We start from the raw sequence: 14,509 nt of genomic DNA, 5'->3' as shown, positions 1-14,509 counted from the left end.
GCTGGGTGTAGATTGAGGCTGGGTGGTGCTGGGTGTAGATTGAGGCTGGGTGGTGCTGGGTGTAGGTTGAGGCTGGGTGGTGCTGGGTGTAGGTTGAGGCTGGGTGGTGCTGGGTGTAGGTTGCGGCTGGGTGGTGCTGGGTGTAGATTGAGGCTGGGTGGTGCTGGGTGTAGGTTGAGGCTGGGTGGTGCTGGGGGTAGGTTTAGGTTGGGTGGTGCTGGGTGTAGATTGAGGCTGGGTGGTTCTGGGTGTATGTTGAGGCTGGGTGGTGCTGGGTGTAGGTTGAGGCTGGGTGGGGCTGGGTCTAGATTGAGGCTGGGTGGTGCTGGGTGTAGGTTGAGGCTGGGTGGTGCTGGGTGTAGGTTGAGGCTGGGTGGTGCTGGGTGTAGGTTGATGCTGGGTGCTGCTGGGTGTAGAGTGAGGCTGGATGGTGCTGGGTGTAGGTTGAGGCTGGGTGGTGCTGGGCGTAGATTGAGGCTGGGTGGTGCTGAGTGTAGATTGAGGCTTGGAGTAGATTGAGGCTGGGTGGTGCTGGGTGTAGGTTGAGGCTGGGTGGTGCTGGGGGTAGGTTTAGGTTGGGTGGTGCTGGGTGTAGGTTGAAGCTGGGTGGTGCTGGGTGTAAATTGAGTCTGGGTGGTGCTGGGTGTAGATTGAGGCTGGGGGGTGCTGGTGTAGATTAAGGCTGGGTGGTGCTGGGTGTAGATTGAGGCTGGGTGGTGCTGGGTGTAGATTGAGGCTGGGTGTTGCTGGGTGTAGGTTGAGGCTGAGTGGTGCTGGGTGTAGGTTGAGGCTGGGTGGTGCTGGGTGTAGATTGAGGCTGGGTGGTGCTGGGTGTAGTTTGGTGCTGGGTGTAGATTGAGGCTAGGTGGTGCTGGGTGTAAGTTGAGGCTGGGTGGTGCTGGGTGTAGGTTGAGGCTGAGTGGTGCTGGGTGTAGATTGAGGCTGGGTGGTGCTGGGTGTAGGTTGAGGCTGGGTGGCGCTGGATGTAGGTTGAGGCTGGGTGGTGCTGGGTGTAGGTTGAGGCTGGGTAGTGCTACGTGTAGATTGAGGCTGGGTGGTGCTGGGTGTAGTTGAGGCTGGGGGGTGCTGGGTGTAGATTAAGGCTGGGTGGTGCTGGGTGTAGATTGAGGCTGGGTGGTGCTGGGTGTAGATTGAGGCTGGGTGGTGCTGGGTGTAGGTTGAGGCTGGGTGGTGCTGGGTGTAGATTGAGGCTGGGTGGTGCTGGGTGTAGATTGAGGCTGGGTGGTGCTGGGTGTAGGTTGAGGCTGGGTGATTCTGGGTGTAGATTGAGGCTGGTTTTTGTGCTGGATGTAGACTGAGGCTGGGTGGTGCTGGGTGTAGGTTGAGGGTGGGTGGTGCTGGGGGAAGATTGATGCTGGGTGGTGCTGGGTGTAGATTGAGGCTGGGTGGTGCTGGATGTAGATTTAGGCTGGGTGGTGCTGGGTGTAGATTGAGTCTGGGAGGTGCTGGGTATAGGTTGAGGCTGGGTGGTGCTGGGTGTACATTGAGGCTTGGTGGTGCTGGGTGTAGATTGAGGCTGGGAGGTGGTGGGTGTAGGTTGAGGCTGGGTGGTGCTGGGTGTAGATTGAGGCTGGGTGGTGCTGGGTGTAGTTGAGTCTGGGTGGTGCTGGGTGTATATTGAGGCTGGGTGGTGCTGGGTGTAGAGTGAGGCTGGGTGATGCCGGGTGTAGGTTGAGGCTGGGTGGTGCTGGGTGTAGATTGAGGCCGGGTGGTGCTGGGTGTAGATTGAGGCTGGGTGTAGATTGAGGCTGGGTGGTGCTGGGTGTAGGTTGAGGCTGGTGGTGCTGGGTGTAGGTTGAAGCTGGGTGGTGCTGGGTGTAAATTGAGTCTGGATGGTGCTGGGTGTAGATTGAGGCTGGGGGGTGCTGGGTGTAGATTAAGGCTGGGTGGTGCTGGGTGTAGATTGAGGCTGGGTGGTGCTGGGTGTAGATTGAGGCTGGGTGGTGCTGGGTGTAGATTGAGGCTGGGTGGTGCTGGGTGTAGGTTGAGGCTGGGTGGTGCTGGGTGTAGGTTGAGGCTGGGTGGTGCTGGGTGTAGGTTGAGGCTGGGTGGTGCTGGGTGTAGATTGAGGCTGGGTGGTGCTGGGTGTAGGTTGAGGCTGGGTGGTGCTGGGGGTAGGTTTAGGTTGGGTGGTGCTGGGTGTAGATTGAGGCTGGGTGGTTCTGGGTGTATGTTGAGGCTGGGTGGTGCTGGGTGTAGGTTGAGGCTGGGTGGTGCTGGGTGTAGGTTGAGGCTGGGTGGTGCTGGGTGTAGGTTGATGCTGGGTGCTGCTGGGTGTAGAGTGAGGCTGGATGGTGCTGGGTGTAGGTTGAGGCTGGGTGGTGCTGGGCGTAGATTGAGGCTGGGTGGTGCTGAGTGTAGATTGAGGCTTGGAGTTGATTGTGGCTGGGTGGTGCTGGGTGTAGGTTGAGGCTGGGTGGTGCTGGGGGTAGGTTTAGGTTGGGTGGTGCTGGGTGTAGGTTGAAGCTGGGTGGTGCTGGGTGTAAATTGAGTCTGGGTGGTGCTGGGTGTAGATTGAGGCTGGGGGGGTGCTGGTGTAGATTAAGGCTGGGTGGTGCTGGGTGTAGATTGAGGCTGGGTGGTGCTGGGTGTAGATTGAGGCTGGGTGTTGCTGGGTGTAGGTTGAGGCTGAGTGGTGCTGGGTGTAGGTTGAGGCTGGGTGGTGCTGGGTGTAGATTGAGGCTGGGTGGTGCTGGGTGTAGTTTGGTGCTGGGTGTAGATTGAGGCTAGGTGGTGCTGGGTGTAAGTTGAGGCTGGGTGGTGCTGGGTGTAGGTTGAGGCTGGGTGGTGCTGGGTGTAGGTTGAGGCTGGGTGGCGCTGGATGTAGGTTGAGGCTGGGTGGTGCTGGGTGTAGGTTGAGGCTGGGTAGTGCTAGGTGTAGATTGAGGCTAGGTGGTGCTGGGTGTAGATTTAGGCTGGGTGGTGCTGGGTGTAGGTTGAGGCTGAGTGGTGCTGGGTGTAGATTGAGGCTAGGTGGTGCTGGGTTTAGGATGAGGCTGGGTGGTGCTGGGTGTAGATTGAGGCTGGGTGGTGCTGGGTGTAGGTTGAGGCTGGGTGGTGCTGGGTGTAGATTGAGGCTGGGTGGTGCTGGGTGTAGATTGAGGCTGGGTGGTGTTGGGTGTAGGTTGAGGCTGGGTGATGCTGGGTGTAGATTGATGCTGGTTTTTGTGCTGGATGTAGACTGAGGCTGGGTGGTGCTGGGTGTAGGTTGAGGGTGGGTGGTGCTGGGGGAAGATTGATGCTGGGTGGTGCTGGGTGTAGATTGAGGCTGGGTGGTGCTGGATGTAGATTGAGGCTGGGTGGTGCTGGGTGTAGATTGAGTCTGGGAGGTGCTGGGTATAGGTTGAGGCTGGGTGGTGCTGGGTGTACATTGAGGCTTGGTGGTGCTGGGTGTAGATTGAGGCTGGGAGGTGGTGGGTGTAGGTTGAGGCTGGGTGGTGCTGGGTCTAGATTGAGGCTGGGTGGTGCTGGGTGTAGTTGAGTCTGGGTGGTGCTGGGTGTAGAGTATAGCTGGGTGGTGCTGGGTGTAGATTGAGGCTTGGTGGTGCTGGGTGTAGATTGAGGCTGGGAGGTGCTGGGTGTAGGTTGAGGCTTGGTGGTGCTGAGTGTAGATTGAGGCTGGTAGGTGGTGGGTGTAGGTTGAGGCTGGGTGGTGCTGGGTGTAGATTGAGGCTAGGTGGTGCTAGGTGTACCTTGAGGCTGGGTGGTGCTGGGTGTAGATTGAGGCTGGGAGTCGCTGGGTGTAGGTTGTGGCTGGGTGGTTGCTGGGTGTAAATTGAGTCTGGGTAGTGCTGGGTGTAGATTGAGGCTGGGCAGTGCTGGGTGTAGATTGAGGCTGGGTGGTGCTGGGTGTAGATTGAGGCTGGGTGGTGCTGGGTGTAGATTGAGGCTGGGTGGTGCTGGGTGTAGGTTGAGGCTGGGTGGTGCTGGGTGTAGGTTGAGGCTGGGTGGTGCTGGGTGTAGGTTGAGGCTGGGTGGTGCTGGGTGTAGATTGAGGCTGGGTGGTGCTGGGTGTAGGTTGATGCTGGGTGGTGCTGGGGGTAGGTTTAGGTTGGGTGGTGCTGGGTGTAGATTGAGGCTGGGTGGTTCTGGGTGTATGTTGAGGCTGGGTGGTGCTGGGTGTAGGTTGAGGCTGGGTGGTGCTGGGTGTAGGTTGATGCTGGGTGCTGCTGGGTGTAGAGTGAGGCTGGATGGTGCTGGGTGTAGGTTGAGGCTGGGTGGTGCTGGGCGTAGATTGAGGCTGGGTGGTGCTGAGTGTAGATTGAGGCTTGGAGTAGATTGAGGCTGGGTGGTGCTGGGTGTAGGTTGAGGCTGGGTGGTGCTGGGGGTAGGTTTAGGTTGGGTGGTGCTGGGTGTAGGTTGAAGCTGGGTGGTGCTGGGTGTAAATTGAGTCTGGGTGGTGCTGGGTGTAGATTGAGGCTGGGGGGTGCTGGTGTAGATTAAGGCTGGGTGGTGCTGGGTGTAGATTGAGGCTGGGTGGTGCTGGGTGTAGATTGAGGCTGGGTGGTGCTGGGTGTAGGTTGAGGCTGAGTGGTGCTGGGTGTAGGTTGAGGCTGGGTGGTGCTGGGTGTAGATTGAGGCTGGGTGGTGCTGGGTGTAGTTTGGTGCTGGGTGTAGATTGAGGCTAGGTGATGCTGGGTGTAAGTTGAGGCTGGGTGGTGCTGGGTGTAGGTTGAGGCTGAGTGGTGCTGGGTGTAGATTGAGGCTGGGTGGTGCTGGGTGTAGGTTGAGGCTGGGTGGCGCTGGATGTAGGTTGAGGCTGGGTGGTGCTGGGTGTAGGTTGAGGCTGGGTAGTGCTAGGTGTAGATTGAGGCTAGGTGGTGCTGGGTGTAGATTGAGGCTGGGTGGTGCTGGGTGTAGGTTGAGGCTGAGTGGTGCTGGGGGTAGATTGAGGCTAGGTGGTGCTGGGTTTAGGATTAGGCTGGGTGGTGCTGGGTGTAGATTGAGGCTGGGTGGTGCTGGGTGTAGGTTGAGGCTGGGTGGTGCTGGGTGTAGATTGAGGCTGGGTGGTGCTGGGTGTAGATTGAGGCTGGGTGGTGCTGGGTGTAGGTTGAGGCTGGGTGATGCTGGGTGTAGATTGAGGCTGGTTTTTGTGCTGGATGTAGACTGAGGCTGGGTGGTGCTGGGTGTAGGTTGAGGGTGGGTGGTGCTGGGGGAAGATTGATGCTGGGTGGTGCTGGGTGTAGATTGAGGCTGGGTGGTGCTGGATGTAGATTGAGGCTGGGTGGTGCTGGGTGTAGATTGAGTCTGGGAGGTGCTGGGTATAGGTTGAGGCTGGGTGGTGCTGGGTGTACATTGAGGCTTGGAGGTGCTGGGTGTAGCTTGAGGCTGGGAGGTGGTGGGTGTAGTTGAGTCTGGGTGGTGCTGGGTGTAGAGTATAGCTGGGTGGTGCTAGGTGTACCTTGAGGCTGGGTGGTGCTGGGTGTAGATTGAGGCTGGGAGGCGCTGGGTGTAGGTTGTGGCTGGGTGGTTGCTGGGTGTAAATTGAGTCTGGGTAGTGCTGGGTGTAGATTGAGGCTGGGCAGTGCTGGGTGTAGATTGAGGCTGGGTGGTGCTGGGTGTAGATTAAGGCTGGGTGGCGCTCGATGTAGATTGAGGCTGGGTGGTGCTGGGTGTAGATTGAGGCTGGGTTGTGATGAGTGTAGGTTGAGGCTGGGTGGTGCTGGGTTTATGTTGAGGCTGGGAGGTGCTGGGTGTAGGTGGATAGGCTGGGTGGTGCTGGGTGTAGGTTGAGGCTGTGTGGTGCTGGGTATAGATTGAGGCTGGGTGGTGCTGGGTGTCGATTGAGGCTGGGTGGTGCTAGGTGTAGATTGAGGCTGGTTGGTGCTGGGTGTAGGTTGAGGCTGGGTGGTGCTGGGTGTAGATTGAGGCTGGGTGGTGCTAGGTGTAGGTTGAGGCTGGGTGGTGCTGGGTGTAGGTTGAGCCTGGGAGGTGCTGGGTGTAGGTGGAGGCTGGGTGGTTCTGGGTGTAGGTTGAGGCTGGGTGGTGCTGGGTGTAGGTTGAGGCTGGGTGGTGCTGGGTGTAGGTTGAGGCTGGGAGGTGCTGGGTGTAGGTGGAGGCTGGATGGTGCTGGGTGTAGATTGAGGCTGGGTGGTGCTGGATGTAGATTAAGGCTGGGTGGTGCTGGGTGTAGATTGAGTCTGGGAGGTGCTGGGTATAGGTTGAGGCTGGGTGGTGCTGGGTGTACATTGAGGCTTGGTGGTTCTGGGTGTAGATTGAGGCTGGGAGGTGGTGGGTGTAGGTTGAGGCTGGGTGGTGCTGGGTGTAGATTGAGGCTGGGAGGTGCTGGGTGTAGTTGAGTCTGGGTGGTGCTGGGTGTAGAGTATAGCTGGGTGGTGCTGGGTGTAGATTGAGGCTGGGTGTTGCTAGGTGTACGTTGAGGCTGGGTGGTGCTGGGTGTACATTGAGGGTTGGTGGTGCTGGGTGTAGATTGAGGCTGGGAGGTGCTGGGTGTAGTTGAGTCTGGGTGGTGCTGGGTGTAGAGTATAGCTGGGTGGTGCTGGGTGTAGATTGAGGCTGGGTGTTGCTAGTTGTACGTTGAGGCTGGGTGGTGCTGGGTGTAGATTGAGGCTGAGAGGCGCTGGGTGTAGGTTGAGGCTAGGCGGTTGCTGGGTGTAAATTGAGTCTGGGTGGTGCTGGGTGTAGATTGAGGCTGGGCAGTGCTGGGTGTAGATTGAGGCTGGGTGGTGCTGGGTGTAGATTAAGGCTGGGTGGCACTCGATGTAGATTGAGGCTGGGTGGTGCTGGGTGTAGATTGAGGCTGGGTGGTGCTGGGTGTAGGTTGAGGCTGGGTGGTGCTGGGTGTATGTTGAGGCTGGGAGGTGCTGGGTGTAGGTGGATAGGCTGGGTGGTGCTGGGTGTAGGTTGAGGCTGTGCAGTGCTGGGTATAGATTGAGGCTGGGTGGTGCTGGGTGTCGATTGAGGCTGGGTGGTGCTAGGTGTAGATTGAGGCTGGTTGGTGCTGGGTGTAGCTTGAGGCTGGGTGGCGCTGGGTGCATGTTAAGACTGGGTGTAGGTTGAGGCTTGGTGGTGCTGGGTGTAGGTTGAGGCTGGGTGGTGCTGGGTGTAGATTGAGGCTGGGTGGTGCTAGGTGTAGGTTGTGGCTGGGTGGTGCTGGGTGTAGATTGAGACTGGGTGGTGCTGGGTGTAGGTTGAAGCTGGGTGGTGCTGGGTGTAGGTTGAGGCTGGGTGGTCCTGAGTGTAGGTTGAGGCTGGGTGGTGCTGGGTGTAGGTTGAGGCTGGGTGGTGCTGGGTGTCGGTTGAGGCTGGGTGGTTCTGGGTGTAGATTGAGGCTGGGTGGTGCTGGATGTAGATTGAGGCTGGGTGGTGCTGGGTGTAGATTGAGTCTGGGAGGTGCTGGGTATAGGTTGAGGCTGGGTGGTGCTGGGTGTACATTGAGGCTTGGTGGTGCTGGGTGTAGATTGAGGCTGGGAGGTGGTGGGTGTAGGTTGAGGCTGAGTGGTGCTGGGTGTAGATTGAGGCTGGGTGGTGCTGGGTGTAGATTAAGGCTGGGTGGCGCTCGATGTAGATTGAGGCTGGGTGGTGCTGGGTGTAGATTGAGGCTGGGTGGTGCTGGGTGTAGGTTGAGGCTGGGTGGTGCTGGGTGTATGTTGAGGCTGGGAGGTGCTGGGTGTAGGTGGATAGGCTGGGTGGTGCTGGGTGTAGGTTGAGGCTGTGCAGTGCTGGGTATAGATTGAGGCAGGGTGGTGCTGGATGTCGATTGAGGCTGGGTGCTGCTAGGTGTAGATTGAGGCTGGTTGGTGCTGGGTGTAGGTTGAGGCTGGGTGGCGCTGGGTGCATGTTAAGGCTGGGTGTAGGTTGAGGCTTGGTGGTGCTGGGTGTAGGTTGAGGCTGGGTGGTGCTGGGTGTAGATTGAGGCTGGGTGGTGCTAGGTGTAGGTTGCGGCTGGGTGGTGCTGGGTGTAGATTGAGACTGGGTGGTGCTGGGTGTAGATTGAGGCTGGGTGGTGCTGGGTGTAGTTTGAGGCTGGGTGGTGCTGGGTGTAGGTTGAGGCTGGGAGGTGCTGGGTGTAGGTGGAGGCTGGGTGGTTCTCGGGGTAGATTGAGGCTGGGTGGTGCTGGATGTAGATTGAGGCTGGGTGGTGCTGGGTGTAGATTGAGTCTGGGAGGTGCTGGGTATAGGTTGAGGCTGGGTGGTGCTGGGTGTACATTGAGGCTTGGTGGTGCTGGGTGTAGATTGAGGCTGGGAGGTGGTGGGTGTAGGTTGAGGCTGGGTGGTGCTGGGTGTAGATGGAGGCTGGGTGGTGCTGGGTGTAGTTGAGTCTGGGTGGTGCTGGGTGTAGAGTATAGCTGCGTGGTGCTGGGTGTAGATTGAGGCTGGGTGTTGCTAGGTGTACTTTGAGGCTGGGTGTTGCTAGGTGTACGTTGAGGCTGGGTGGTGCTGGGTGTATATTGAGGCTGAGAGGCGCTGGGTGTAGGTTGAGGCTGGGTGGTTGCTGGGTGTAAATTGAGTCTGGGTGGTGCTGGGTGTAGATTGAGGCTGGGCAGTGCTGGGTGTAGATTGAGGCTGGGTGGTGCTGGGTGTAGATTAAGGCTGGGTGGCGCTCGATGTAGATTGAGGCTGGGTGGTGCTGGGTGTAGATTGAGGCTGGGTGGTGCTGGGTGTAGGTTGAGGCTGGGTGGTGCTGGGTGTATGTTGAGGCTGGGAGGTGCTGGGTGTAGGTGGATAGGCTGGGTGGTGCTGGGTGTAGGTTGAGGCTGTGCAGTGCTGGGTATAGATTGAGGCTGGGTGGTGCTGGGTGTCGATTGAGGCTGGGTGGTGCTAGGTGTAGATTGAGACTGGGTGGTGCTGGGTGTAGGTTGAGGCTGGGTGGTGCTGGGTGTAGGTTGAGGCTGGGTGGTCCTGAGTGTAGGTTGAGGCTGGGTGGTGCTGGGTGTAGGTTGAGGCTGGGTGGTGCTGGGTGTCGGTTGAGGCTTGGTGGTGCTGGGTGTCGATTGAGGCTGGATGGTGCTGGGTGTAGATTGAGGCTGGGTGGTGCTGGGTGTAGATTGAGGCTGGGTGGTGCTGGGTGTATATTGAGGCTGGGTGGTGCTGGGTGTAGGTTGAGGCTGGGTGGTCCTGAGTGTAGGTTGAGGCTGGGTGGTGCTGGGTGTAGGTTGAGGCTGGGTGGTGCTGGGTGTCGGTTGAGGCTTGGTGGTGCTGGGTGTCGATTGAGGCTGGATGGTGCTGGGTGTAGATTGAGGCTGGGTGGTGCTGGGTGTAGGTTGAGGCTGGGAGCTGCTGGGTGTAGGTGGAGGCTGGGTGGTTCTGGGTGTAGATTGAGGCTGGGTGGTGCTGGATGTAGATTGAGGCTGGGTGGTTCTGGGTGTAGATTGAATCTGGGAGGTGCTGGGTATAGGTTGAAGCTGGGTGGTGCTGGGTGTACATTGAGGCTTGGTGGTGCTGGGTGTAGATTGAGGCTGGGAGGTGGTGGGTGTAGGTTGAGGCTGGGTGGTGCTGGGTGTAGATGGAGGCTGGGTGGTGCTGGGTGTAGTTGAGTCTGGGTGGTGCTGGGTGTAGAGTATAGCTGCGTGGTGCTGGGTGTAGATTGAGGCTGGGTATTGCTAGGTGTACGTTGAGGCTGGGTGGTGCTGGGTGTAGATTGAGTCTGGGAGGTGCTGGGTATAGGTTGAGGCTGGGTGGTGCTGGGTGTACATTGAGGCTTGGTGGTGCTGGGTGTAGATTGAGGCTGGGTGGCGCTCGATGTAGATTGAGGCTGGGTGGTGCTGGGTGTAGATTGAGGCTGGGTGGTGTTGGGTGTAGGTTGAGGCTGGGTGGTGCTGGGTGTATGTTGAGGCTGGGAGGTGCTGGGTGTAGGTGGATAGGCTGGGTGGTGCTGGGTGTAGGTTGAGGCTGTGCAGTGCTGGGTATAGATTGAGGCTGGGTGGTGCTGGGTGTCGATTGAGGCTGGGTGGTGCTAGGTGTAGATTGAGGCAGGTTGGTGCTGGGTGTAGGTTGAGGCTGGGTGGCGCTGGGTGCATGTTAAGGCTGGGTGTAGGTTGAGGCTTGGTGGTGCTGGGTGTAGGTTGAGGCTGGGTGGTGCTGGGTGTAGATTGAGGCTGGGTGGTGCTAGGTGTAGGTTGCGGCTGGGTGGTGCTGGGTGTAGATTGAGACTGGGTGGTGCTGGATGTAGGTTGAGGCTGGGTGGTGCTGGGTGTAGGTTGAGGCTGGGTGGTCCTGAGTGTAGGTTGAGGCTGGGTGGTGCTGGGTGTCGGTTGAGGCTTGGTGGTGCTGGGTGTCGATTGAGGCTGGATGGTGCTGGGTGTAGATTGAGGCTGGGTGGTGCTGGGTGTAGATTGAGGCTGGGTGGTGCTGGGTGTATGTTGAGGCTGGGTGGTGCTGGGTGTAGGTTGAGGCTGGGAGGTGCTGGGTGTAGGTGGAGGCTGGGTGGTTCTGGGTGTAGATTGAAGCTGGGTGGTGCTGGATGTAGATTGAGGCTGGGTGGTGCTGGGTGTAGATTGAGTCTGGGAGGTGCTGGGTATAGGTTGAGGCTGGGTGGTGCTGGGTGTACATTGAGGCTTGGTGGTGCTGGGTGTAGATTGAGGCTGGGAGGTGGTGGGTGTAGGTTGAGGCTGGGTGGTGCTGGGTGTAGATGGAGGCTGGGTGGTGCTGGGTGTAGTTGAGTCTGGGTGGTGCTGGGTGTAGAGTATAGCTGCGTGGTGCTTGGTGTAGATTGAGGCTGGGTATTGCTAGGTGTACGTTGAGGCTGGGTGGTGCTGGGTGTAGATTGAGTCTGGGAGGTGCTGGGTATAGGTTGAGGCTGGGTGGTGCTGGGTGTACATTGAGGCTTGGTGGTGCTGGGTGTAGATTGAGGCTGGGAGGTGGTGGGTGTAGGTTGAGGCTGGCTGGTGCTGGGTGTAGATTGACGCTGGGTGGTGCTGGGTGTAGATTGAGGCTGGGTGTTGCTAGGTGTACGTTGAGGCTGGGTGGTGCTGGGTGTAGATTGAGGCTGGGAGGTGCTTGGTGTAGGTTGAGGCTGGGTGGTTGCTGGGTGTAAATTGAGTCTGGGTGGTGCTGGGTGTAGATTGAGGCTGGGCAGTGCTGGGTGTAGATTGAGGCTGGGTGGTGCTGGGTGTAGATTAAGGCTGGGTGGCGCTCGATGTAGATTGAGGCTGGGTGGTGCTGGGTGTAGATTGAGGCTGGGTGGTGCTGGGTGTAGGTTGAGGCTGGGTCGTGCTGGGTGTATGTTGAGGCTGGGAGGTGCTGGGTGTAGGTGGATAGGCTGGGTGTAGGTTGAGGCTGTGTGCTGCTGGGTATAGATTGAGGCTGGGTGGTGCTGGGTGTCGATTGAGGCTGGGTGGTGCTAGGTGTAGATTGAGGCTGGTTGGTGCTGGGTGTAGGTTGAGGCTGGGTGGCGCTGGGTGCATGTTAAGGCTGGGTGTAGGTTGAGGCTTGGTGGTGCTGGGTGTAGGTTGAGGCTGGGTGGTGCTGGGTGTAGATTGAGGCTGGGTGGTGCTAGGTGTAGGTTGAGGCTGGGTGGTGCTGGGTGTAGATTGAGACTGGGTGGTGCTGGGTGTAAGTTGAGGCTGGGTGGTGCTGAGTGTAGGTTGAGGCTTGGTGGTGCTGGGTGTAGGTTGAGGCTGGGTGGTGCTGAGTGTAGGTTGAGGCTGGGTGGTGCTGGGTGTAGGTTGAGGCTGGGTGGTGCTGGGTGTCGGTTGAGGCTTGGTGTTGCTGGTGTCGATTGAGGCTGGGTGGTACTCGGTGTAGATTGAGGCTGGGTGTAGATTTAGGCTGGGTGGTGCTGGGTGTAGGTGGAGGCTGGGTGGTGATAGGTGCAGATTGAGGCTGGGTGGTGCTGGGTGTAGATTGAGGCTGGGTGGTGCTGGGTGTAGGTTGATGCTGGGTGTAGGTTGAGGCTGGGTGGTGCTGGGTGTAGGTTGAGGCTGGGGGTGCTGGGTGTAGGTTGAAGCTGGGTGGTGCTGGGTGTAAATTGAGTCTGGTTGGTGCTGAGTGTAGATTGAGGCTGGGGGGTGCTGGGTGTAGATTAAGGCTGGGTGGTGCTGGGTGTAGATTGAGGCTGGGTGGTGCTGGGTGTATATTGAGGCTGGGTGGTGCTGGGTGTAGGTTGAGGCTGAGTGGTGCTGGGTGTAGGTTGAGGCTGGGTGGTGCTGGGTGTAGATTGAGGCTGGGTGGTGCTGGGTGTAGGTTGGTGCTGGGTGTAGATTGAGGCTAGGTGGTGCTGGGTGTAAGTTGAGGCTGGGTGGTGCTGGGTGTAGGTTGAAGCTGAGTGGTGCCGGGTGTAGATTGAGGCTGGGTGTTGCTGGGTGTAGGTTGAAGCTGGGTCGTGCTGGGTGTAGAGTGAGGCTGGGTGGTGCTGGGTGGAGGTTGAGGCTGGGTGGTGCTGGGTGTAGATTGAGGCTGGGTGGTGCTGGGTGTAGATTGAGGCTGGGTGTAGATTGAGCTGGGTGGTGCTGGGTGTAGGTTGAGGCTGGGGGTGCTGGGTGTAGGTTGAACCTGGGTGGTGCTGGGTGTAAATTGAGTCTGGGTGGTGCTGGGTGTAGATTGAGGCTGGGGAGTGCTGGGTGTAGATTAAGGCTGGGTGGTGCTGGGTGTAGATTGAGGCTGGGTGGTGCTGGGTGTAGATTGAGGCTAGGTGGTGCTGGGTGTAAGTTGAGGCTGGGTGGTGCTGGGTGTAGGTTGAGGCTGAGTGGTGCTGGGTGTAGATTGAGGCTGGGTGTTGCTCGGTGTAGGTTGAGGCTGGGTGGTGTTGGGTGTATATTGAGGCTGGGTGGTGCTGGGTGTAGGTTGAGGCTGGGTGGTGCTGGGTGTATATTGAGGCTGGGTGGTGCTGGGTGTAGAGTGAGGCTGGGTGATGCCGGGTGTAGGTTGAGGCTGGGTGGTGCTGGGTGTAGATTGAGGCTGGGTGGTGCTGGGTGTAGATTGAGGCTTGGTGTAGATTGAGGCTGGTTGGTGCTGGGTGTAGATTGAGGCTGGGTGGTGCTGGGTGTAGGTTGAGGCTGGGTCGTGCTGGGTGTATGTTGAGGCTGGGAGGTGCTGGGTGTAGGTGGATAGGCTGGGTGGTGCTGGGTGTAGGTTGAGGCTGTGTGGTGCTGGGTATAGATTGAGGCTGGGTGGTGCTGGGTGTCGATTGAGGCTGGGTGGTGCTAGGTGTAGATTGAGGCTGGTTGGTGCTGGGTGTAGGTTGAGGCTGGGTGGCGCTGGGTGCATGTTAAGGCTGGGTGTAGGTTGAGGCTTGGTGGTGCTGGGTGTAGGTTGAGGCTTGGTGGTGCTGGGTGTAGATTGAGGCTGGGTGGTGCTAGGTGTAGGTTGAGGCTGGGTGGTGCTGGGTGTAGATTGAGACTGGGTGGTGCTGGGTGTAAGTTGAGGCTGGGTGGTGCTGAGTGTAGGTTGAGGCTTGGTGGTGCTGGGTGTAGGTTGAGGCTGGGTGGTGCTGAGTGTAGGTTGAGGCTGGGTGGTGCTGGGTGTAGGTTGAGGCTGGGTGGTGCTGGGTGTCGGTTGAGGCTTGGTGGTGCTGGGTGTCGATTGAGGCTGGGTGGTACTCGGTGTAGATTGAGGCTGGGTGTAGATTTAGGCTGGGTGGTGCTGGGTGTAGGTGGAGGCTGGGTGGTGATAGGTGCAGATTGAGGCTGGGTGGTGCTGGGTGTAGATTGAGGCTGGGTGGTGCTGGGTGTAGGTTGATGCTGGGTGTAGGTTGAGGCTGGGTGGTGCTGGGTGTAGGTTGAGGCTGGGGGTGCTGGGTGTAGGTTGAAGCTGGGTGGTGCTGGGTGTAAATTGAGTCTGGTTGGTGCTGAGTGTAGATTGAGGCTGGGGGGTGCTGGGTGTAGATTAAGGCTGGGTGGTGCTGGGTGTAGATTGAGGCTGGGTGGTGCTGGGTGTATATTGAGGCTGGGTGGTGCTGGGTGTAGGTTGAGGCTGAGTGGTGCTGGGTGTAGGTTGAGGCTGGGTGGTGCTGGGTGTAGATTGAGGCTGGGTGGTGCTGGGTGTAGGTTGGTGCTGGGTGTAGATTGAGGCTAGGTGGTGCTGGGTGTAAGTTGAGGCTGGGTGGTGCTGGGTGTAGGTTGAGGCTGAGTGGTGCTGGGTGTAGATTGAGGCTGGGTGGTGCTGGGTGGAGGTTGAGGCTGGGTGGTGCTGGGTGTAGATTGAGGCTGGGTGGTGCTGGGTGTAGATTGAGGCTGGGTGTAGATTGAGCTGGGTGGTGCTGGGTGTAGGTTGAGGCTGGGGGTGCTGGGTGTAGGTTGAAGCTGGGTGGTGCTGGGTGTAAATTGAGTCTGGGTGGTGCTGGGTGTAGATTGAGGCTGGGGGGTGCTGGGTGTAGATTAAGGCTGGGTGGTGCTTGGTGTAGATTGAGGCTGGATGGTGCTGGGTGTAGATTGATGCTGGGTGGTGCTGGGTGTAGGTTGAGGCTGAGTGGTGCTGGGTGTAGGTTGAGGCTGGGTGGTGCTGGGTGTAGATTGAGGCTGGGTGGTGCTGGGTGTAGGTTGGTGCTGGGTGTAGATTGAGGCTAGGTGGTGCTGGGTGTAAGTTGAGG

The sequence above is a fragment of the Petromyzon marinus genome, chromosome 4 (assembly GCF_048934315.1).
Source record: "Petromyzon marinus isolate PM22_M1 ecotype Great Lakes invasive population chromosome 4, UKy_Petmar_22M1.pri1.0, whole genome shotgun sequence".
Classification (NCBI taxonomy): domain Eukaryota; kingdom Metazoa; phylum Chordata; class Hyperoartia; order Petromyzontiformes; family Petromyzontidae; genus Petromyzon; species Petromyzon marinus.
The sequence above is the reverse complement of the archived record's forward strand: the minus strand, read 5'-3'. Positions refer to the sequence as shown.